The sequence below is a fragment of the Triticum aestivum genome, chromosome 3B (genome assembly GCF_018294505.1).
Source record: "Triticum aestivum cultivar Chinese Spring chromosome 3B, IWGSC CS RefSeq v2.1, whole genome shotgun sequence".
Lineage (NCBI taxonomy): Eukaryota > Viridiplantae > Streptophyta > Magnoliopsida > Poales > Poaceae > Triticum > Triticum aestivum.
In genome coordinates, this window is record NC_057801.1 from 616125632 (window position 1) to 616148967 (window position 23336).

Here is a 23336-nt window from a genome sequence, read left to right on the forward strand (position 1 = left end):
GAGAAAAGAAGATACAAAGAAGGGACATTTTTTTAGAGAGGGAGTGTTTCCACGGGGAAAAGAGAATTAGAGATAGGGAGGGCTGGTGGAATAGCAGTGCATCGTATCTGCCTAGGATTTTATATTAGTTACGGCCAAAAACCGTCCGTGGGCCGGTGGAATAAGAGTGTATTGTATTTGCCTACGATTTTATATTAGGTGGAGTTACGTCCAAGAAACTTTCATGGACGACAGAGAATTAAATGGGTACCATAAAGAATTACATGGTTGATCTATGACGTAGAAATTTGACCCCACCATATAAACAGTTCTTATTTTTTTAAACCACTCTTAGTTTTTTCCTTCTACGAATCGATCTACACCGTAATAATTCGGTCCCACCAGATTAACGGCTCATAAAATCTAATTAACGTGAGAATTTCTTGAAAGTCTGTAATTAGTATAGGTATAGATGTGAATTTGGTATTCGTTCAATATTTTGATGAGATGTATGTTGTCTATCCTCTAGTGGTGTTATGTGAACGTCGACTACATAACACTTCACCATTATTTGGGCCCAGAGGAAGGCATTGGGAAGCAATAAGTAGATGATGGGTTGCTAGAGTGACCGAAGCTTAAACCCTAGTTTATGCGTTGCTTCGTAAGGGGCTGATTTGGATCCATATGTTTCATGCTATGGTTAGGTTTACCTTAATACTTTTGTTGTAGTTGCGGATGCTTGCAATAGAGGTTAATCATAAGTGGGATGCTTGTCCAAGCAAGGACAACACCCAAGCACCGGTCCACCCACATATCAAATTATCAAAGTACCGAACGCGAAGCATATGAACGTGATGAAAAGTAGCTTGACGATAATTCCCATGTGTCCTCGGGAGCGCTTTTCTCTATATAAGAGTTTGTCCAGGCTTGTCCTTTGCTAGAAAAGGGATTGAGCCACCTTGCTGCACTTTATTTACTTTTGTTACTTGTTGCTCGTTACCAGTTATCTTATCACAAAACTATCTGTTACCTATTATTTCAGTACTTGCAGAGAATACCTTGCTGAAAACCGCTTATCATTTCCTTCTGCTCCTCGTTGGGTTCGACACTCTTACTTGTCGAAAGGACTACGATAGATCCCCTATACTTTTGGATTATCACCCGCTGAAAGTGCAACTATCCCTGGGTGGTTTTGGTAATTACTAACAACATATAGCTCATTGAACTAATGCTCTTTCAAGATGATCATTTCAGAAAGTTAAATGATTGGCATGGCATGGATTAAGAATGTGGACCCCTCAAAATGCTAAGGACACATATTGGCTCAAGCTCAAGACTCTACATTTTCATTTTAGTAATCCAAGATCACATTGAGTCCATAGGAAAAGCCAAATACTATTAAAAGGGGATGAGGTGTTGCTTAATAGCTTACTTGCTCAAAATGCTTAGTGATATTCTCCAAAAACCCTCAACCACTTTATCATATCCACATATGTCCCAAACCACAAGTCAAACTCGGCCACACCGATTTGATCTATCCGGTGCCATCGAGTTCACTTGACATAGCCACTGCCAGAAACCCTAGTCACTTCGGTCTCACCGAGATGGGATTGCAAACTCTCTGTTTCCCTTCATAACGTTTCAGTCTCACCGAAATGAGCGAATCGGTCCCACCGAGTTTGCGTGACCAACTCTCTGGTTAGCTTATTACCAAAGTCGGTCACACCGAGTTTGTGTAATCGGTCTCACCGAGATTATGTTATGCCCTAACCCTAATGAAATCGGCCCCACCGAGTTGACATGTCGGTCCCAACGAAAAGCCCAACGTTCACATTTTGAACTGAATTGGTCTGACCGACTTTTCTGATTCGGTCCCACCGAGTTTGGTGAATTGTGTGTAACGGTTAAATTTTGTGTGGAGGCTATATATACCCCTCCACCCACTCTTCATTCGTGAGGAGAGCTATCAGAACATGCCTACACTTCTAGCATACATTTTTCTGAGAGAGAACCACCTACTCATGTGTTGAGACCAAGATATTCCATTCCAACCACAAGAATCTTGATCTGTAGTCTTCCCCAAGTTGCTTTCCACTCAAATCATCTTTCCACCAAATCCAACTCTGTGAGAGAGAGTTGAGTGTTGGGGAGACTATCATTTGAAGCACAAGAGTAAGGAGTTCATCATCAACACACCATCTATTACCTTTTGGAGAGTGGTGTCTCCTAGATTGGTTAGGTCTCACTTGGGAGCCTCCGTCAAGATTGTGGAGTTGAACCAAGGAGTTTGTACGGGAAAGGAGATCACCTACTTCGTGAAGATCTACCCTAGTGAGGCAAGTCCTTCATGGGCGATGGCCATGGTGGGATAGACAAGGTTGATTCTTCGTGGACCCTTCGTGGGTGGAGCCCTCCATGGACTCGCGCAACCGTTACCCTTCGTGGGTTGAAGTCTCCGTCAACGTCGATGTACGATAGCACCACCTATCGGAACCACGGAAAAAAATTGCGTGTCTACATTGCGTTTGCTCCCTCCAAACTCCTCCATTTACCTTCATGTGCAATGTTTTACATTCCGCTGCAATACTCTTAGACTTGCATGTGTAGGTTGATTGCTTGACTTATGCTGAGTTGCTAAAATCTGCCAAGACTTAAAATTGGGAAAAGCCTAGATTTTTGTTTGGTCAAGTAGTCTAATCCCCCCTCTAGACATACTTTCGATCGTACACTCGCCGTCATGCAGATCCGACGACGGCAGTACCTTTAACCCACGCAACTCTAAGATAGCCATCTAAGGCGTTGCTTCCGCAGTGAACTTGTGCCCCCGCACCCTTAGGTTAGTCACCAGCCAACCGGCAGCCTAGGAGCTCCGCCGCCTCGAGGGGTGCTGCTTCCCATTGGGAATCGATTGGCCCGGAATAAAAGTTCAGACAACTGATGCTAAATAAAGTGATTTGAGATGAGGGTGCGACCTATCTGGCGGCCCGGTGAAGTAGGCAACTCCAGCTGTCGAGTCAGTGAGGTCGACACGGTTGCGGTGGCTACCAGCAGCAGAGATGTCGTGATGGTCGTCGGCTACGGGGAAGCAACGCCGGGGCTCTGGACGGATCCGAAGTTGGAGCCACTCCGGCGCCTTGAACAACGGTGGGGGTGAATCGGCTCCTGTACGGTTCACCGGCCATCGTCGAGGCAGCTCCGGCAGCACGGAGTAAGAGGCACATGACCCAGTGCATGACGGAAAATGGACAGCGTCTCCGGCATTAGGGAGGAGGGCGACTGTGAATTTGGTGCGGTGGGGGGCGCCATGGAGTTGGGGCTGACGTGTCGCGGCTCGGGAGAAGGGAGCTTCCGGGGAGAAGCTGATTTGGCGCCCATGAGGTATGAATGGTTAATTGGGAGGGGGGACCATGTCTTATAGACGCATTTGTCTAAAATGTGGGGGTGAGTTACAGTTCTACCCCTGCCTTTAGGCTTCTCAGCTTGGTTCTATGTACTGAGCGTCGGGGATAGTAGAGAAACTTTGCTTCTCCCAAATAGTGGGTGCGAGCGACTTCGGACGAGGAGGGCGTGTTTTGAAATATAGTGGGCGCGAGCGATTTTGGGCGAGGAGGGCGTGTTTTGAAATAGTGGGCGCGAGCTATTTCGGGCGAGGAGGGCATGTTTTTAAATTGTCGGCGTGAGTGATTTCGGGCGAGGAGAGGGTGTTTTGCGGACCAGGGTTTATGAATTATTTGGCACATGCCATTTCAGCCGAGGAGAAGGCGTGCTTGGATGAAGTTATGAACCTACCCTCGATGTACAACGGGCCAATTGATGTGTGTCCCACATAGGCCGGTAATTTCGCGTCTCCCAATTATTTGCTCGGGCGAATTCCACCGAGAAGAGGGTGTTTAACGGTTCATTCAAATTTTGGGAGAACGAGCATCCATGTCTACCTTACCAAGTCGATTCGAATGAAATTTTGAAATATTAGCTTGCCACTTCTTTTTTAGATGGAGAGATGATGCTCGGGAGTAATGTGTTTTTACATGCTTGTTGCTAACGATTTACTATATGACAAATAGTTGACCCACTCAAAACGGGAATCAAACCCAAAATGAAATATCTCAATTCAATGAAATATCTCGTTCACCCGGTCAAAATAGTGAACTAAATCCAAAATTGAACACCTCAATTGGGTAGCATGTTGTACAATATTATAATACTCCATGAGCATATTGAAAGTCAAATTAATGAACTTGTTTGATATACGCATATCTCCGTTCATGTGTGGATTGCGGATAACATGTTCCCCAATTTAAATATTTGAATGGAAGTTTATATCGAAGCATGGTTTATATCAGTCTTTGATGCATAAAACGCGACCTCCCCTCTCCTGGACTCCTGCTCTCTCTCGCTGACAATCTTCAATTTTGTCAAACGCATCCAACACACAAACCTTGTTGGTCCCTCTCCCTCTCTCTCTCCATCTGTCTCTCTCTATCTTTGTGTGTGGGGGGGGGTCTTTCTAATCCGCATGCATATATACTCCATCTATAGGTCTCCCTTGCACACTATGTATGATTCTCTAGTCCAAGCTAAATATCTTGGGTGCACTCATCGTACGCACACAAATTCCTTGGCCCGTTGCCCGCAAGTCTCTCACGCACCACTCTGTCGTCTCAGAGGTCTCCCCCCTCTCTCTCAAACTCTCCATCTCCCTGGGTCACACATACACATGCATATTTTACTAGCACTCGATAGACCCATCTAAAACTCTATCTCTCTCCCTCGTTCTCTCTCCATCTCTCACACACACACTTTCTCATGCCTAGCCAAGTATGATGGTCTCTCACTCAATTGTAGGCACACACAATCCCCCATATATGTATATGACTAGCTAATTCTTAGACTCCATCACAAACATGTGCATGGTCTATCTCGATTTGTCCCGGTGCATCTTTCTATCACGCACACACCTCGTCCCTCGATCTCCACTACAAAAAAAGGACACATCCGTGACATTTTGGGCCAAACAAATTTTCTTCCTATCGTACTTTTGACACTTCTATGACGATAATTGTGACAAAACCCGGTATCACCATAGATGTGGTGGGCTCCTACTTCTATGACAAAAAATCATCACAGAAAATGAGCTTTTCGTCCTAGTCGGGCCGGAGACACAGCTGCATGACATTCTTTGGGCTGTCCATGACGAAAAAACCGTGGTAGAAGCGAGGGCGAGGAAATATCGGGGTGTTCCCGGTTACGGTGGGTGGTCGGGGCCAAGCGATGCGCATTTCTCTCTTACACGCACACGCATGGGTGCGAGGCGTTGGGCTCTAACTGAACCCGAGCGATTGCACTGCTGGCTACGCGTTACTGAACCCGAGGGATCGATCGACGGCTGTTAACTGAACCGGATCGAGTGATTCCTGCACTACTGCTGCTAACTGAAGCCGATCGATGCTGCCTCTGGATGAACAGTGAGCGTTGGTAGGCAGTTTGGATGAACAGTTCCCGGTGGGGTGGATGAACAGGACCCTGTGGTGTTGCCTCTTGATGAACAGGACCACGATCGATCGAGCCGGTTGGGGCTGGATGAACAGGACCCCGTGGAGGGCTGGATGAACAGGACCATCCCATGCAGGGCTGGATGAACAGGACCACCCCGTGGAGGGATGGATGAACAGTAGACGGTGGAGGGTTGGATAAACAATAGCCCGTGGAGGGGTGGTTGAACAGGAGCCCATGGAGAGGGCTCGTTGAACAGTAGCCAGTGGAGTAGCGTGTGGTGGAGGCTGGATGAACAGGAGCCCGTGGATGAACAGTCGTAGGTGGAGGCTGGAGGAGGTTGACGGTGGATGAACAGTAGCCTATAGAGGCTGGAGGGGGTTGACGATGGAGATGAACAGTATCCATTGGAGTCCCGCTTTGCAGTACGCCACACCCCTCTCGATGAACAGGACCTCGGTTTCGACTGTAGCGCTCCAACACAAGTCCGTTTCCTCCGTCTTGTGGTACGCCACACCCCTCCCGATCAACAGGACCCCCGTTTCGACCATAGGAGGTCTGTTTCCTCCGTTTTGCGGTACGCCAGACCCCTCCCGATGAACAGGATCCCGTTTCGAACGTGGTCGGTCGAACACAAGGTTGTTTCCTTCGTTCTGCGGTACGCCAGGCCTCGTTTCCATCGGCTGTTCCGTTGCCTCCCCATGAACACGACGCATTTTGTTGCCTCCCCATGAACACGACGACGACGCAATTTCTCCATTCAGACCCAGCCATGTACATGAGCCCTAGCCATACGTACGCGCGTGTAGGCGTTCGAGACCCCGCCCGTATGTACGTACGTGGCTGTATTTACGTTCTTGCACCCTGGCCGCTGTATTACATGTACATGTTACGTGCACGCCTCTACATCGACCAGTATGTACTTACACATTCGCGACCAGAATGACAACGCTACGTATGCTTTGACCAGGTGGGTCCAGACTATCAGGTACTTCCTTCCGTGTGAAGATGTAGCTAGTGGGTCCCAGCAGTCAGGGGGCGAATCGTTTTTTGCCCGAACGCACTTCCTTGCATGCGAAGATGTAGCTGATGGGTCCTAGCAGTCAGGGGAAAACGTTTCTTTTTCGTGAAATATGGTGGCTCGTGCGGTGGGTCCCCGCTGTCAGATGGAGCAATAATTATTTTGCGCATAATAAGGAGGCACTCTCTTGCGGCCTCCATGGACCCAGCTGCCAGCCTCTCCATGTACAGTACTCTTCCGATGGAAGTCGTTTGTTGACCACGTTGACCACGCCGCGCCGAGAGCACCAAGGCTGTGGACGACGGCGAGGCCTAGGAAGGGGATGACACGGAGTTGGGGAAGATGCGGCAGTGGAAGCCCGAGCGGAGAGGAGTACGAGGGTTCACTGGTTCAGCTGCGGTGTGAGGTTGCCGTCGCCGTAGAATAATAGGGGGTGTGGTGAGTAGAGGGATGGCCTGGCCAGCGGTGGGAGTAGTAGGGGGCGGTGAGGCCTCCGCGACATCACAGCCAGCCACGGGAGGCAGGAGCACGTGGCACGACCGACGCTGGTTTGGGCGGCTGGAGCAAGAAGACCAGACATTGAAGAAGCACTACGACCGTTGGATGGACATCATATGGTCACTAGAGCTAGAATCGTTGGATGGACATCATACGGTCACTAGAGCTAGAATCGTTCATATTGACTAAGTTGACAAAGCCCTTCGTCCCCGTCAACTTAGTAGGCCCACAAGTCAGCCTCCCACCATGGTGGGTCCCAGCTAGATGGGGGAGTATTCATTTTTTTTCTGCATAATAAGGAGGCACTTCCGATGGGTCCGAGCTGACAGTGGGGGGAACGTTTTTTTCGCGAAATATGGTGACCCGTCCGGTGGGTCCCACACTACAAGAAATATGTCAACTAGGGACCTTCTGCCAGTGACCCTAGAAGAATTGGTCATAGATCTATGACCATTTGAGACCAATTGGTCAAAAGCTGTTCGAGGGGCTCCAAACCCTAAACCATTGCAACCATTTTGGTCACAAAGGTCGTAATTTCCTTACACGAAATGGTCATAAAGCAAACAATGCTGGTCCGCTGCCTTATTTCTAGTTGTTAACGACCAATATAGATGGTCATAGCCTTGTAGATTGGGGTGGGTTGTGATGACTAGGCGCCATCTCATCAGTTCTGCCTATGTGTCATGTCCATGTGTCAATTTTTGCCCAAGGTTGTGAAGCAACCTATATTTCTTCTATTCCAAAAATTCCCAAAAAATTCTCATAAATTGTTTGGATCATATCTTCATCAAATATGTCAAAAACCTTCCTTTCCTAGTTCAAAAATAACTCAACAATGTTCATTTTCCTATTCTGTTCAGAGCAGCACTTTGTGAAGGAAGTGTTATTTATATATTCTTGATTTCCCTAAAAATTTGAGAAGACATTCTTCTTAGTATATGATCATCCTCAGCCAAAACTCACGCCCATTGGCCATGTGCATTTCCCGTACCGCTAATCAAACACTTGGCTGCTAATTCATGCTTGAGCATAGTTCACTCTCCTCATGAGAATCTTATGTTATAATTTTCTTCCTAGCACCTACCTGGGGAGTGACCAACCCACTAGACATGCCTAGGCCGCCCAGAATGCATGGCAACGCCACGGTCACGCGGTGACCACGCGGCGGGCATGCGAGCTTATGCGCTCTAGAGTTGGGGACCTCGGCCACCGTCCAAACCTCGATTTCTCGCCATCAAACCATGTATTTCTGATTAAATAGATACTTACTTACCTAGATATGATTTTTGGAAAAAAAAAATAAAGAGCAAACTATGAGGCACCTGTAGTTCAAATTTGACCCGCTTCCAGCTGAATCGACGGGAATTCGTCTTTTTCACCAGAGGTGGATCAAAACTTTTGACACCCAACCATTTTGTCAATTGTGCATTAAATATTTCCTAGTATTTTATAAAATTGATTAGGTCCAATTTTGCCACAAATATATGGTAGGTCTTTCACAAAAAAAAACTCATTTCAGGCACTCGGAAAATGGAAAATGTATTTTCCGTGAAAAGAAAATGAAAACTCCCTTAGGCAACATTGTTTGGAATTCCAAGATGCACCCTTGTGCACAATATGAGATCATTTGAACAAACTATGCCATGAATGTGGCCATAAGATTGATCATTTGGCTTGAAAGCCATGAATCTTCACGCATGATAGCTCATTTCTGAGAACACTTTTTGAAAATAATTTTCGTATTACAAGTTTATTATTTTTCCTGGAAACTTGGCCACATATAATGACACAATGCGAAGGATTTCCAATTTTTTGATTTTTTTTGAATTTTTTATGCCCATTTCAAAATGCGGTCAAAACGGCGGGAATGACCGTTCCTAGCTAGTGGTTGAATCTTCGAATTTTTTTGGTGTTTCTCTGAATAAATAGATACTTATGTACCTAGAAATTAATTTTGGTAAAAATAAAGAGCAAACTATGAGGCAGCTGCAGTTCAAATTTGACCCGCTTCCAACTGAATTAGCGGGAATTTGTCTTCTTCACGAGAGGTGGATCAAAACTTTTTACACCCAACCATTTGGTCAATTGTGCATTAAATATGTCCTAGTATTTTAGAAAATTGATTTGATCCAATTTTGTAACAAATATATGGTATGTCCTTCACAAAAAAAACTCATTTCGGGCACTCGGAAAATGGAAAATGTATTTTCTGCGAAAAGAAAATGAAAACTCCCTTAGGCAACATTGTTTGGAATTCCAAGATGCACCCTTGTGCACAATATGAGATCATTTGAACAAACTATGCCATGAGATGTGGCCATAAGATTGATCTTTTGGCTTGAAAGCCATGAATCTTTACGCATGATAACTTGTTTCTGAGAACACTTTTTTAAAATAATTTTTGTATTACAAGTTTATTATTTTTCCTAGAAACTTGGCCACATAAAATGACACAATGCGAAGGTTTTCCAATTTTTTTGATTTTATTTGAATTTTTTATGCCAGTTTCAAAATGCGGTAAAAACGGCGGGAATGACCGTTCCTAACTACTGGTTGAATCTTGAATTTCTTTTTGGTGTTTCTATGATTAAATAGATACTTATGTACCTAGAAATCATTTTTGGAAAAAATAAATAGCAAACTACGAGGTAGCTACAGTTCAAATTTGACCCGCTTCCAACTGAATCGGCGAAAATTTGTCTTTATCACGAGAGGGGGATCAAAACTTTTTACACCCAACCATTTGGTCAATTGTGCACTAAATATGTCCTAGTATTTTAGAAAATTGATTTGGTACAATTTTGCAACAAATATATTATGGGTCCTTCACAAAAAAACTCATTTTGGGCAATCGAAAAATGGAAAATGAATTTTTCGTCCAAAGAAAATGAAAACTTCCTTAGGTAACATTGTCTGCCATTCCAAGGTGCTCCCTTGTGCACAACATGAGATCATTTAAACAAACTATGTCATGAATGTGGCCATAAGATTGATCATTTGGCTTGAAAGCCATGAATCTTCACACTTGATAGCTCTTTTCTGAGAACACTTTTTTAAAATAATTGTCATATTACAAGTTTATTATTTTTCCTGGTAACTTGGCCACATATAATGAAACAATGCGAAGGTTTTCCAATTTTTTGATATTTTTGATACTTTTATGCCCGTTTCAAAATGTGGTCAAAATGACGGGAATAACCATTCCTAGCTAGTTGTTGAATCCTTGAATTTTTTTGGTGTTTCTCTGATTAAATAGATAATTATGTACCTAGAAACAATTTTTGGAAAAAATAAAGAGCAAATTATAAGCCAGCTGCACTTCAAACTTGACCCGCTTCCAGCTGGATCGGCGAAAATTTGTCTTTTTCACCAGAGGTGGATCGAAACATTTGACAACCAACCATTTTGTCAATTGTGTATTAAACATGGCTTAATATTTTAGAAAATTTATTTGGTCCAATTTTGCAACAAATATATGGTAGGTCCTTCACGAAAAAACTCATTTTGGGCACTCAAAAAATGGTTCTTTTGTAAAAAAAACTCATTTCTAAGAACACATTTTGAAGCTATTTGTTTTATTCAAAGTTTGTTATTTTTACTGAAAAGCAGGTCACACTTGGTGACCCAATGCGAAGGTTATTCTTTTTCAATTTAGTTTTCTAAACTTTCTAGACCGTAAAATAGTTGGCATAGTTTAGCATTTTGTTTTTAATTGATTACGCCAAATTTGAATGGTCATAACGTCATCAAAGGGGTACTGCATTCTGATTGGTTTAAAAGGTTGATTATACCGGATCCGACGACAGCCCATGTCCCACCTACCCATGTCCCACCTAACCCAGACCAGACCCACCGCCCTAAACCCTAATCCACTCCTTGTCCCACCCACCCTGATCCATCCCCTCCCCTCGTCTCTCGCATTGCCGCCGCCACCCACTCACCGCCCCGTCTCTCCCACATCCGCCGGCAGCCTCTCCCCTCCCATCCGCTTCCCACACACCTCAGGCGGACCCCCACCCATCCATCTCTCTCTCCCGCAACTTTTCTCTCTCTCCCGGGACACATCTCTGCCGCCATAGATGCCGGCCGATTCCGGTGTTCTCCGATGCCGGTACAGAGGAGAGGATGAGGGGGGCGGCTCGCCGTTCGCCGCTCGCCCGCCCAATCCCGCCGCGGCCTGGAGAGATCCACCGTCCCACCGACCGACCCCGCCGGCGTGCCGCGGTTTGGGTGGCCGAAATCGAGGCCATCCTCTCCCTCCCTCGCGGGTCCAGTTCACACCGTTTCTTCCCCGGGCGCGGCACCCGGCGGAGGCCCCGATCTGTATCCATCCGTCTCACCCCGCATAGCACCCGGTGCCGCCCGGTGCGTACCGCCGTCGGTGTTCCCCGCGCCGACGCCGGCAGCACCCCACCCCACTGGATCGCTCCGCCGGCCACCACCGCCAGCCCCGCCTCCCGCCCACGGCCGCGGTCCCCATCGTGCGAGGTCAATCTCGCTCGGTACCTTTCGTTCTCCTTCTGCTCGCCTAGTTTAACTGTCGGACTGCTCTATCTGCCTGCCTGCCTGCGTTTACTGCTTGTTCTTTACATCTCTCTGTTTTTGTTAGCTGTGTAGTTCTAGTGTGTAGACAATGATAAATCCTTAACCTGTGCAGTGGTCATTAGCTTCCGTGGCTCGTGGTCCAAATGCAGAAGCACCCTCCCTACAATCTGTGAACATGCAGGGAATAAGTGGAACCACCCATGCTAGTTTCCTCTAATCCAAAAAGGGGAACATTAGTTTCCATACCCGCGTCGCACTAGTTTTCTGTTAATCGGCAGCCGTTAGCGATTGGTCACCGTGCTGCTACTCGTGTATTTGTTAAGCAGCGGTCTCTTACTACTCTTTGTGTAGCTCTGCTGCTCGGTCATCGCTACCTAGAGTAGAAAACAGGGGTTGGCATGATCTAGGGACACACTATGGTTTTCAGGTGGGGAGAATGAAAATCCCAGAGAAGGGATGATATCGCTTAGATGGACAACCACTGAATCCTGATTAAGCATTTCTCTTGCTGGCAAAATGCTGAATTGCATCATGTATAACGGCAGCACATCCTTATGTCCTACTCTTCAAGGTGTCATATAACATACTACCTACCTTCCTAAGCTTTAAGTTCTGATAGGGTGCTGCAAGTTATAGGAAACTTAAGCTTTAAGAGTGCCTTTTTATGCTGATAGATAGGATATGATTTCTGAAATGTTTATGCGGATATATAGGATATGATCTCTGAAATGTTTATGCTGATAGGATATGAACATGAATGTTGATTTGTGAAATGTTATGCTGATAGGATATGAGCATGGATGTTGATTTGTGAACTGTTTGTGCTGGTTGGATAGGATATGAGCATGGATCTTGATTTGTGAAATGTTTATGCTGATAGGATATGAGCGGCTGCAGGCGGATGCTGGAGTGCTCTAGCGTCTCGTTGCAAGAACCGGAACCAGCACCGCTTTGCTGCCTACTACCAGTGCCCCTCAAGGTAGGTGTACTACCACGAGCTGTTTGCCCCAGTCCCCCACCGTGTTCCGGCAAGTGGATCTACACTAACAAGTGTATGTGCTTGACTATGCAGGTGAGGAGGGACCTGAAGCTGCTGCACGGTGTCAATCTCGCCGAGGTCATCAACGCCTACCTCTGTGCTTTAAATCATTGCCTGCTGCAAGCTGGCCAGCACAATCCTTGTTCCAAACAGGTTTGTCAGGCTTTGCATCCCTTGCCTTGCTGGTTGAACATTTGCTGCTGGTTGAACATGATCCTTGGTTCTATATAAAAGTAGAATGATTCATTTGCTAGTTTAATACTCCAGCATTGATAAATGATAACACTCCATTCATGCTTGCTGACCCACACCTTGGTCAGTTTTTTTCGCAGACCCGATGATGCCATGATGCTTACCTTGCTGGAGCGCATCAACCTCGACCATGTTACATGTAGAGATGATTCATGATTTAGTCCCTAGATGATTTCTATATTTGCTATACCGGTGTCGTTTGGAAGCCTAACTCACCTGCGGCAAAACGGTAGCAGTGCCATGAAGCAGCTCTGTTTCTTGTTCTCTACTCTGCTTTGAACTGAACTTATTTCAGTTAGCAACTGTATACTAAATTTGAGAGTATGGGTGCTTGCTTGTGAATTGTGATGTTGTTCCCATCACATTAGATTAGGTTAATTACATCCAAAAGTATAGTAGCTTCTGTCCAAGTGCTCTTCATCTTGTGTGTCATCTCCAAGGCAATCAAGTCAATTAGATGTTGTTCTATTCATGTTCTGCCCAACCTGAAGAAATATAGGCTTATGATGACTATTTTCCTTCTGAAGTAATCATGGTTGTTGGCTTCGGTAGCTTGCTGAATATGCTTTAGTTATATATAGAAATGATGTGTTTTCTATGCTTAAATGATTGTTTGGCTCTATATAATTGTTGACATGAATATCTTGACTTCCCAAACAAGTATAGGACTATACCTATGCATACAGATTATCCTAACAAAACTGAAAATAAAAATTGAAGCATGAAATAAGCAATAAGTGGCTGATTTTTATTTGCATGTTAAGCGGAAAGTTTTAGCCAGGGCTTATATATTACGAAATATTGTCACACCTCTCAGCTTCTAATATTGTTAGGGACATTGTAGTGTGATCTTCATGATTTTTCGCTTGACGATGTACTGATTCATTAGTCAAGCATAGACCGAAGTCATCTTTTGCTACTGCTAGCTCTATGCATGTTTATTTACCTGCAACTTCTGCCAGCTCTAACTTGATTATATAACAGTTCAATTCAATCAATCTGTTCGAACTAGTTTGTCTATTACTTGTACCCAGATTTTATATCCTGCCCTGCCATTGTCGACTTGCTTAGGTACATAATTGTTATGTCTTGCAATCTGGTATTGATGATTGTCAATGTATTCATTTATACCTTTCTAGTGTACCTTGTATGTGACCCAACTGATATGTATATCAATGCTCTGTTTCTAATAGATGTATGTTGATGCCTGATGGCTGATTCCTTAAAACTTCACTGTTGCAGTAGCATTTTTCCTTAGTGCATAGATGTATGAGCGATCACTTATGCTTCAAACCTTGCTCTCTTTCCCAGGAACCATCGTGGTCTGCGTCACTACTGGGGCAGGAGAGGAAAGACTGTTGGTGTCTCCAGGAAGCGATAAACTGCTTCACAAAGATCCCCGCATAGCTTCACTACTACCTTGTATAAACTCCTCACCGTCTTGTTTGTTTTTGCTTCATACTGTGTGAGTTCTTTCTGTTGCTGCAAGCATTGCCAAAGTACTGTTTATTTGAGTACAACCACTTATTTGAGTACAACCACTTATTTGAGTGCAGGGAGCTCCACATCCGAGTTTCAGCCATCCTCTACAGCCAGGAGCAAGCAGCGCTACTAGTTCCTTGAGGCCAGATCGAGTAAGATGGCGCACCATGGCGTGTGGTGGCATATTTTGCTTCCGAGAACAGTACTATTTATTTGAAGTGAGATGTACTCGTCTAGTGCCTGACAAAAAAATGAAGGATGAAGTGTAATGTACTGTCTATGTTGTAGTGAGCTGTAGTAGGAGTGAAATGAAAATGTATCTGCTGTTGTATGTGCTATTTCCCTGTGATGTATGGTGTACATTTTACTTGAACATTAAATTCTCCAGAAAAAATGTTCTTACTAGACCTGATAGTGGCCACGGCCCAAATATACTTGCACTATTAAGATGCCATGGCCCAAAATAACCTGGGCTAAAAAGCTATTCAGAATTATTATAAGCAAGCCTCAACTCAAATAGAAAATAGAAACAAAAAGGAAACAAACTATGTGGAAAGGTAAAGGCCCATTATAGAAAAGGCCCAAAAACATGATCAAAAAGAAAATCTGCTGTTAAAAGGGCCATGCAAAGAAATCAATAAGGCTGAATTGTGGGGTCAGACCCATGTAGCTAATAAAAGCACAGGAAAAAAATACATTAAAAAGGCCGAATTGTTAGGCTAGGCCCATGTAGAAAATCGAATTGGACCGGGCTGATTCTTGTGCCACATCAGATTGCCACGTCGGATGCCTACGTGGCCTGGGGAGGCTGCTAGTGACCAAAACAATACAGTAGGCATATTTTGGTCATAAACGTCTACGACCATTCCAGAAGAAAGGTAAAAAATGTCAGTTTACGACAGTCATCTTTTGACCTTGTGGTTTTGGTCACAAAAAGGTCACAAATGGAAAACTATGACCATTCAGTGACCAATAGTGGTGGCCACAAGTTGACATAATCCTTGTAGTGCCAGCAGTCAGGGGGCAAACGGTTTTTTCGCAAAATACGGTGGCCCGTCCGGTGGGTCCCTGTTGTTAGGTGGAGGAATCATTATTTTGCGCGTAATAAGGAGGAACTTCCTTGCTGCGGCCGTGGACCCAGCTGTCAGCCTCTCCACGTACAGTACACTTCGGTGGAAGTCGTTCCTTGACCACTGTCGGTGTCAAAACCGACGGATCTCGGGTAGGGGGTCTCGAACTGTGCGTCTAGGCGGATGGTAACAGGAGACAAGGGACACGATGTTTTACCCAGGTTCGGGCCCTCTTGATGGAGGTAAAAGCCTACGTCCTGCTTGATTAATATTGATGATGTGTGTTACAAGAGTGGATCTACCACGAGATCAAGGAGGCTAAACCCTAGAAGCTAGCCTATGGTATGATTGTTGTTCGTCCTATGGACTACAGCCATCCGGTTTATATAGACACCGGAGAGGGCTAGGGTTACACAAAGTCGGTTACAAAGGTAGGAGATCTACATATCCGTATTGCCAAGCTTGCCTTCCACGCCAAGGAAAGTACCATCCGAACACGGGACGAAGTATTCAATCTTGTATCTTCATAGTCTTGGAGTCCGGCCGATGATGATAGTTCGGCTATCCGGACACCCCCTAGTCCGGAACTCCCTCAGTAGCCCCTGAACCAGGCTTCAATGACGACGAGTCCGGCGCGCATATTATCTTCGGCATTCAAAGGCGGGTTCCTCCTTCGAATAATTTATAGAAGATTGTGAACACCAGGATAGTCTCCGGCTCTGCAAAAATAAATTCCACATACCACCGTAGAGAGAATAATATTGCACAAGATCGATCCGCTGACGTATTCTGTGGCGTGACGTCACACCACTTCCAAGCCTTTACTCGAATTGTTTTTTATTTTTCCACCTCAGCGCGTTTAGCGAAGCGGTTTCCTTGGCACGTCTTGTCGAAGCAGAGATCGTGTTCCCCTTATTCCGGGATTCTCATGAACGGACCTGGGTAACCCAACCTCGCCCGTTGCCATGCCCCCTCCATCGAAGGCGGGTTCCAAACAGTCACGGGGGCGGCTCTTGGTATTCTTCCTCTTTATAATGAGACCAAGGCCGGTTCTTTTTATTCAATCCTCCATCGAATCTGCCCCTCTCCCCGAGTTCCAACACCCAGGGCTCCAAATTCGGGTACCTTCGATCTTCGACAATGTCCGGTCCTAACCTACGAGGCCGGTGGATGCCCTCTTCCGTCACGAAAGAGGACGTGCTAAAGCTGAGAGACGCCAGGTACTTAACCTACAAGATTTCGCATAGGCTGCCTGCCCGAGGGCAAGTTATCACTACTCCCGAGCCTGGTGAGAGCGTCGTGTTCGTGTCTCACCTCCGTCGGGGTCTAGGCTTTCCGACGGATCCCTTCGTGAGGGGGCTCATGTTTTACTATGGGCTGGAATTCCACGACTTGGCTCCGGAGTCCATCCTCCACATCTCATCCTTTATTGTCTTCTGCGAAGCCTTCCTCCGCACTACCCCTCACTTCGGCTTGTGGCTCAAAACCTTCAACGTGGAGCCGAAGATGATTGAGGGGCGTCAGGCAGAGTGCGGCGGGGCAGTTATAAGCAAGAGGGTCGAAGCTCCATGGATCGAGGGCTCTTTTCAAGAGGAGCTCGGCTTGTGGCAACAGGAGTGGTTTTATATCACCGCTCCCCGAGGCAGCAGGCAGAAGCCGTCGCCCGTCTTTCGCTTGGGTCCTCCACAACAGCTGACGTCGTGGGTCAGCAAGGGGCGTGACTGGGGGCCGCCCAAAGACGTCCCCCTGTTGCAAGACCAGATTGGAGGCCTCCAAGAAAGGGAGATCAATCTGGTCGCAGTGGTACAGGTCATGTTGATCCGGCGCCGACTGCCCTGCAAACGCCGCCCCCTCCGCCTGTGGGAATTTAATCCGGAGGGGCCACGAGCTCTTCAACACTTCATGGGTTTGACACCCGTGGAGATGTATAAACTGTTCTTCGGATCGCAAGAGACGCATCCGGAATTGACCGAGGACGCTGGCCTAAGCTGCAATCGCCCGGATACTCAAGTAAGTAGCCCTGTGTCCGGACACACCGTCCATTTATTTATTGTGAGCTTGCCTTTTAGCCAGCTATCCCTGGACAGGAGTGGGTAGCGCAAGCAAAACTGATACGGTGTCCGGCCCCCCTCCCTGAGACTACGCAGGATCCCATGTTAATCAAAATGTTGGAGGTTGCAACTTCGAATGAGGGCGAAGGGGGGCACAGGGAAACTACCACCTCTGCCAAGGAGGTTTTTAGTAAGGGAGGAATCGAGAGTCCCTCCTTCCAGGGGGAGAAGAGGACCGCTTCCGAAGACCCGGAGGCCAAGGCCTCAAAGCGGGGAAAGAAATCTGTACCGGAAGGTCCTGTGCCGGGAAGAGCCCCGGCCGTACTGTCTCCTCGGAGGAATCAGCCCTCTAACGAGCCGTAAGTAAAAAAGGGGGATTTTATAATTATTAGACACCCCTGCTTAATGTCTAAAGGTAACCGAAGTTTTTACCTTGTAGTTCGGATCTCAGCCCATCTCAGCACAGCTCATCTTCGGGAGACCTTCGTCCAGAGATGATGGAGAGCGAAACGCCTCCATCTGCCGCCCCGTCATACGAGGCGGGCGACCCTGAGGTGTCGTCACGGAGGGTCTCCCCGAGTCCGGCGGGGTCGGAGAGTTCGGCACCCATTGGAGTACGGCCGGTGGAGCTGCAGGATTTGCTCAAGAGGGCGTCTATCTCAGAAGAACACCGCACATTAATGGGTAGGGTGATTGAGAGGATCTCGTCCACCGAAAGCGGGTTGTATGAGGCCGTCGGAAGTTTACTGACGGGGTTTGAGGTACGCAAAAAATGACATACCTTTTGACAGTTTTGCACATAAAGTGCGCCCTGTATAGATAGTAGCCCCTGAGACTTGGCATGCTGTCGAAAACGACGGCGTACCTAGGATCATAATCTCAGTTAATGATTGTCGCATGTCTTATGCAGGTGGCGGGACGTTCGGTGGCCAGCCGGACTGATGGATTCGCCGAGCTGAAGAGGCAACTCGACGCTGCGGATGCGGACATCTCGCTGGTCAATAAACGACTTGATGAGTCACAAGGTATGTGGTTGCTCCGCGGTCGCTTAGTAAGGGAGCTGACGCCCATTCCTTACAAGTTGTATGCTTGATGCAGATGGTGCTACTGCTGTGGAAGGCCTTCGAGCATAACTTGCTTGGGCCAAGGAGCAAGCCATAAAAAGCGAGGCGGCTTCCTTGAAGGCAGCGGAAGAGCTAGAAGCCGAGAAGGCTGCTCACTGCCGAAGTAGGGAGGAGATGGCCGGAATGGCTGCGAAATTAAAAGTTGCTACCGACCACCTGGCGGTTCTTGAAGGAGAACGCCGAGCGGAGCAAGAGGACCTGAAGAAGGCCGATGCCGAAGCCAAGGATGCCCGTAGTGCGATGCGGGCTATGAAGGAGGAACTACATCAGGTCGGAGACATTGTGTCTGGAAAGCCCTTTATGCTGCGTAGGAAGTTCACGGATCCGAAGTATGCTCAGCTGGGCCGATTGTACGGTGCAAAGGATCCTTATACGGACTTGGCGGCGAGTGCGGCGGACGGAGTTGTGCACTTTCGAAGCCAGGAGGATCATGAAATGGAAGAGCTTTTCTGGTCTCAATTCCATAGTCCGGAGCGTCCACTTCCGTTGAGTGATCGACTGGTTGAGTGGGCTGAGCTGAATAGATTGTCCGGACTACCCATGACGGATGTGGTCGCTCATCTGTGGCCGAAACGGCCCAAGCCGAAGAGTTATTTTGGCTTGTTGCAGCAATTCCTTGGGGCGGTGCCGCATATTAAGGCGATGAAGCGGTCGGCATGCATAGAAGGTGCACGGATGGCTCTCGCCCGTCGTAAAACATACTGGGCAGAGATGGATGCCACCGCTGTTGCGTCCCGGGGTTCGGACAAAAGCCGATTCCCCACCGAGCATTATTTTGAGGAAGTCCTGCAGGGCGCTCGTATAATAGAGTCGCAGTGCTCGAAAGATGTTATGTTTGAATGACATGTATGATTTCTAAGATCATGTTTATAATGCAATGACTTTTTATACTTGTGTGTTCAAGTATTGAACTATCTCCTGTGCGGCCGTATATGTATGTATAATCTGAAAGATGGAAGTCTTTGGCTTCAGCCCCCACACACATGGTGCGGGGGTGTTTGCAAAAAGAAAAGAGCTTTTTCACACTTAATCCAACGTCTTGGTCCTTTTAAGGAGGTGATAGCGTAGCAAACTAGGCAACCAGACTATAATGCTTTATCACTTTCACTTAGCCATAGGAGCTCGAATGTGGGGCTACTATATAGCCCCTGATGGCACCGCGCTTCTCTGAACTCGGGGCGCGTATGTGCCTGACCGGGAAGCGGTCCTTCGTCAAAGCGGAGGAATTCTAAACATTCCAATTGTCGATCGAGTGGTTGACTAGTCTCTCGCTATATCATGACAGTCAGTTTTCGGCTTTCTCTACTGAGGTGCTCTCCCGACCGAACCGGGGCACAATCGCAGTAGTTCTCCTGGTGCCGCGTTAGCCGATGATACGGAACGTAAGGCAGCAAAACACAGGAGCCGAGCAAACCCAACATTTGACCAAAGACATGATTCGGAGCTGATGCATATAAGGCCTAACTCGAGACGCCGAACACTCCCTGAGGTGTTCGGTCTTTATGATATCGGGCAGAACAAAGCCCTAAGCCCCTAGTGTCCAGGTACAGGCGGGAACTTCTGACACGGCCGATGCCAAAACGCCAGCCTCCTCCTCGGCTCTGGTAGGAAACCGGGGGATGTGTATCAACAAGAGACAGTAAGAAAGGTTTACGCAGGGTCTTAATCTGAAAAGAATCCTTGCAACGGGTCCCTACTGCACACCTGCGCCTGTGTCTCCATTGTGTTGTATCCTGGATGGGTGTAGCACGTGCTTCATTTGTAAAAGAGAAGGACTTAGTTTCTAAGAAATATTGTGCAAAAATTGTATTAAAATAAAGTATAATTTGGAAGATGAAGAAAGTTAAGCTTTATTGGCTTTCATCATTTATGCGTGCGGCCCCCTAAAAAAAGGGGTATGCGGTTGGGAAGCCCCTTGTTAAGTTATGCCGGACTCGTCTAACCATGTTCGAGGTCTAAATGACCTGTTTTTAGGGGCTTTGACCTGCAAGGTCGGATTAGTGTGTGGCTGTCGAGGCAGCCGCACATTCTCCATGGTCGAGAGACACCTGGAGTTTTGAGATTATGCCACGTGGACCGGGCATTTTTAAGCGTAAGAGACACGTAATGTGGTATTGCATTAAAGCGGGCGAAAGCTGTACGCCCCAGTAGTGCTTAAGGGCTACTACTAAATGGGGCGATGGGGAGTGAGCTTTTCGCGACAGGGGTTGTCGGATGAACCGAACACAACTTCTAGTGGTACAGAGCCTGTATAATTGGCTAAAAAAGGCCTGGCGTCACTCCTTTGAAAGAAGTGCTGCTATAGCGAATTTTGGTAGGTTCTATCCCCATTCTGCGGACGGTGTCCTGGCATGGCAGGTGCCGCACTGCGTGTTATCACATGAAGTGAGTTCACTGTTTTGACTTCTAGTGGGAAAGTCTTTTGTTTTCCGGAGTGCTGATTTTGGGTTTCGTCACTTTCACTTGGTGTGTCGAGCCCCTTGTGTTCGGCGTTAAGTCGGCTGGACTGCTTGAAGACTCAACAATCTCTGTGGGTATGGTTTGCAGGCTTCCCGGAGGTACCATGTATTTGACACAGTCTATCCAGAATCTTTTTTAGGTTGGATAGCTCGTCACTATTATCCTTTAGGGGCAGTGTTTTGTTGTTTGGCCGAGATCTGGCGTTGACCGTCGTACTATTTGGGCCATTTTCCTTATTCCGGCACTGATCTTTTCTGCGTCGTGATTTCCCATTTCCATCCCTAACTTTGGATGTACTCGGGTCGCTGGTGCTGCATCTAGCCAGCCAGCTGTCTTCCTCCGTGCAAAAGCGGGTCATAAGGCTTGTTAGTGCGGCCATTGTTCTTGGTTTTTCCTGGCCGAGGTGTCTGGCGAGCCATTCGTCTCGGACGTTGTGTTTAAAGGCCGCTAAGGCTTCAGCGTCCGGACAGTCGACTATTTGGTTCTTTTTAGTGAGGAACCTATTCCAGAATTTGCGTGCTGACTCTCCGGGCTGTTGAGTTATGTGACTTAAATCGTCTGCATCCGGAGGCCGGACATAAGTCCCTTGAAAATTTGCTCGAAACGCATCCTCAAGCTCTTCCCAACTTCCAATGGTATTCTCTGGGAGGCTTTTAAGCTAATGCCGAGCTGGCCCTTTGAGCTTGAGGGGTAGGTATTTTATGGCATGGAGATCGTCTCCTCTGGCCATATGTATGTGTAGGATATAATCCTCAATCCAGACTCCGGGGTCTGTTGTTCCGTCGTATGCCTCTATGTTAATGGGTTTGAATCCCGCTGGAAATCCATGATCCAGTACCTCGTCGGTGAAACATAGTGGGTGTGCGGCGCCCCTGTATTTGGGTGTGTTGTTGTCTTCAAATGCTCGGCTGGTTGTGTTACTTCCTGGAGTCTTCTTTTTTGGCCCATAAATAGACCTAACCGGGTTATCCTTTTTCCGAGGGTCTTTATTCTGATCGTGTGCCGGCTTGTGTGCGACGCCCTTTGTTGCTCTTGGCCTGTCATCTGGTCGTCTATCCGGCCAGGCGGCTTCTTTCTTTTTTGACTGCGGGGGCTCTCAGGCCTCCTCGTCAAATTCAGGCAACAGCTTGCGCTTCGGCTAGCTCTTTGTCTGGTGACTAGTGCCATATTTATCTGCGGTGTTGAGTACTTCGCTCCATCTCATTCTTAGTGCGTCCTCCGCTGTTTTGAGCTTCCGCTTTTGCTTCTTCAAACTTCTTGCAGTGGCGACGAGCCTTTTATGAAGATTCATATGCTCTGGTGATGTGAGATCATCTTCGCCGGGGATGGGTTGCTTGTCCAGTTCATGTCCGGCTGACTGCTTGTTGACATGTGCGTCGTCCACTGCTTCGCCTTGCTCTAGGGCCGGGTCCGTATGGGTGTCGTTTTGTTGATGCCGGTCTTCGGGCGGCGCTTGCGTTGCCGATTTGGTTGTTTGTTGGGGGAGTTGTCCTTCGCCACGTCCCGTTTTTCCTCATTGTCGCTTCCTTTTGGTGTATCTACCATGTATACGTTGTGAGCTGGGGTGGCTTTCCAGTGCCCGTTAGGCGCTGGTTCTTGGTCATCTCCGGCATCGTCGTCCATACCGTCGATGTCTTTGGAGTCGTAGTCTAGCATGTCGGTTAGATCGTCGACAGCGGCTACCAAGTGGGTGGTGGGTGGGCTTTGAATTTCTTCGTCGTCCGCATCCCAACCGTCCTGACCGCAGTCCGGCCAGGGCTCTCCTGATAACGAGAGATGCTTTAGCGAACTCAAGATGTCGCCGAAAGGTGAGTGTTGAAAGATGTCCGCTGCGGTGAACTCTATGATCGGCGCCCAATCGAATTCGATCGGGGGGGGGCGCGGGAGGTTTAGAGTCCGGCGAGGAGTCCGGCACCTTGGAGTCACGAGCTTTATGAGGGACAAAGTCAGTGTTCGGCTCTATCACCGTAGAGGTTGCAGCCCTCGAGGTGGTGTCTTGGCATCCATCCTCGATCTGCGTAGCTAGCTCCGAATTGAAGATCGGAGCGGTTTCGAGTGCGGCCTCCAGGGTACTGTCCGGCTGCAGAGCTAAATCATGCTCGCCGTGACAGTGCGGCACGCTCGGCTGTGGCTTGAATCCATCGAGGATCAAGTCCCCGCGGTTGTCAGCCATGAAGTTCAAACTTCCAAACCTGACCTGACGGCCAGGGGCGTAGCTTTCGATCTGCTCCAGATGGCCAAGCGAATTGGCCCGCAGTGCGAAGCCGCCGAATACGAAGATCTGTCCGGGGAGAAAGGTCTCACCCTGGACTGCATCGTTGA

General features: G+C 47.5%; 1 long non-coding RNA gene across 2 annotated transcripts; it reads left to right on the forward strand.

Annotated features, from left to right (window-relative positions):
• Window positions 1–10870: 10870 nt before the first annotated feature.
• On the forward strand, window positions 10871–14714 carry LOC123071280 (uncharacterized). 2 transcript variants are annotated; one of them, XR_006434224.1, is made up of 5 exons: window positions 10871–12515; window positions 12609–12728; window positions 12896–13056; window positions 14139–14249; window positions 14384–14640. It is a non-coding gene; the product is annotated as an uncharacterized lncRNA (long non-coding RNA). The 2 variants fall into 2 exon arrangements; XR_006434223.1 differs by having other exon boundaries at window positions 12896–14249; window positions 14384–14714.
• The last annotated feature ends 8622 nt before the right edge of the window (window positions 14715–23336 follow it).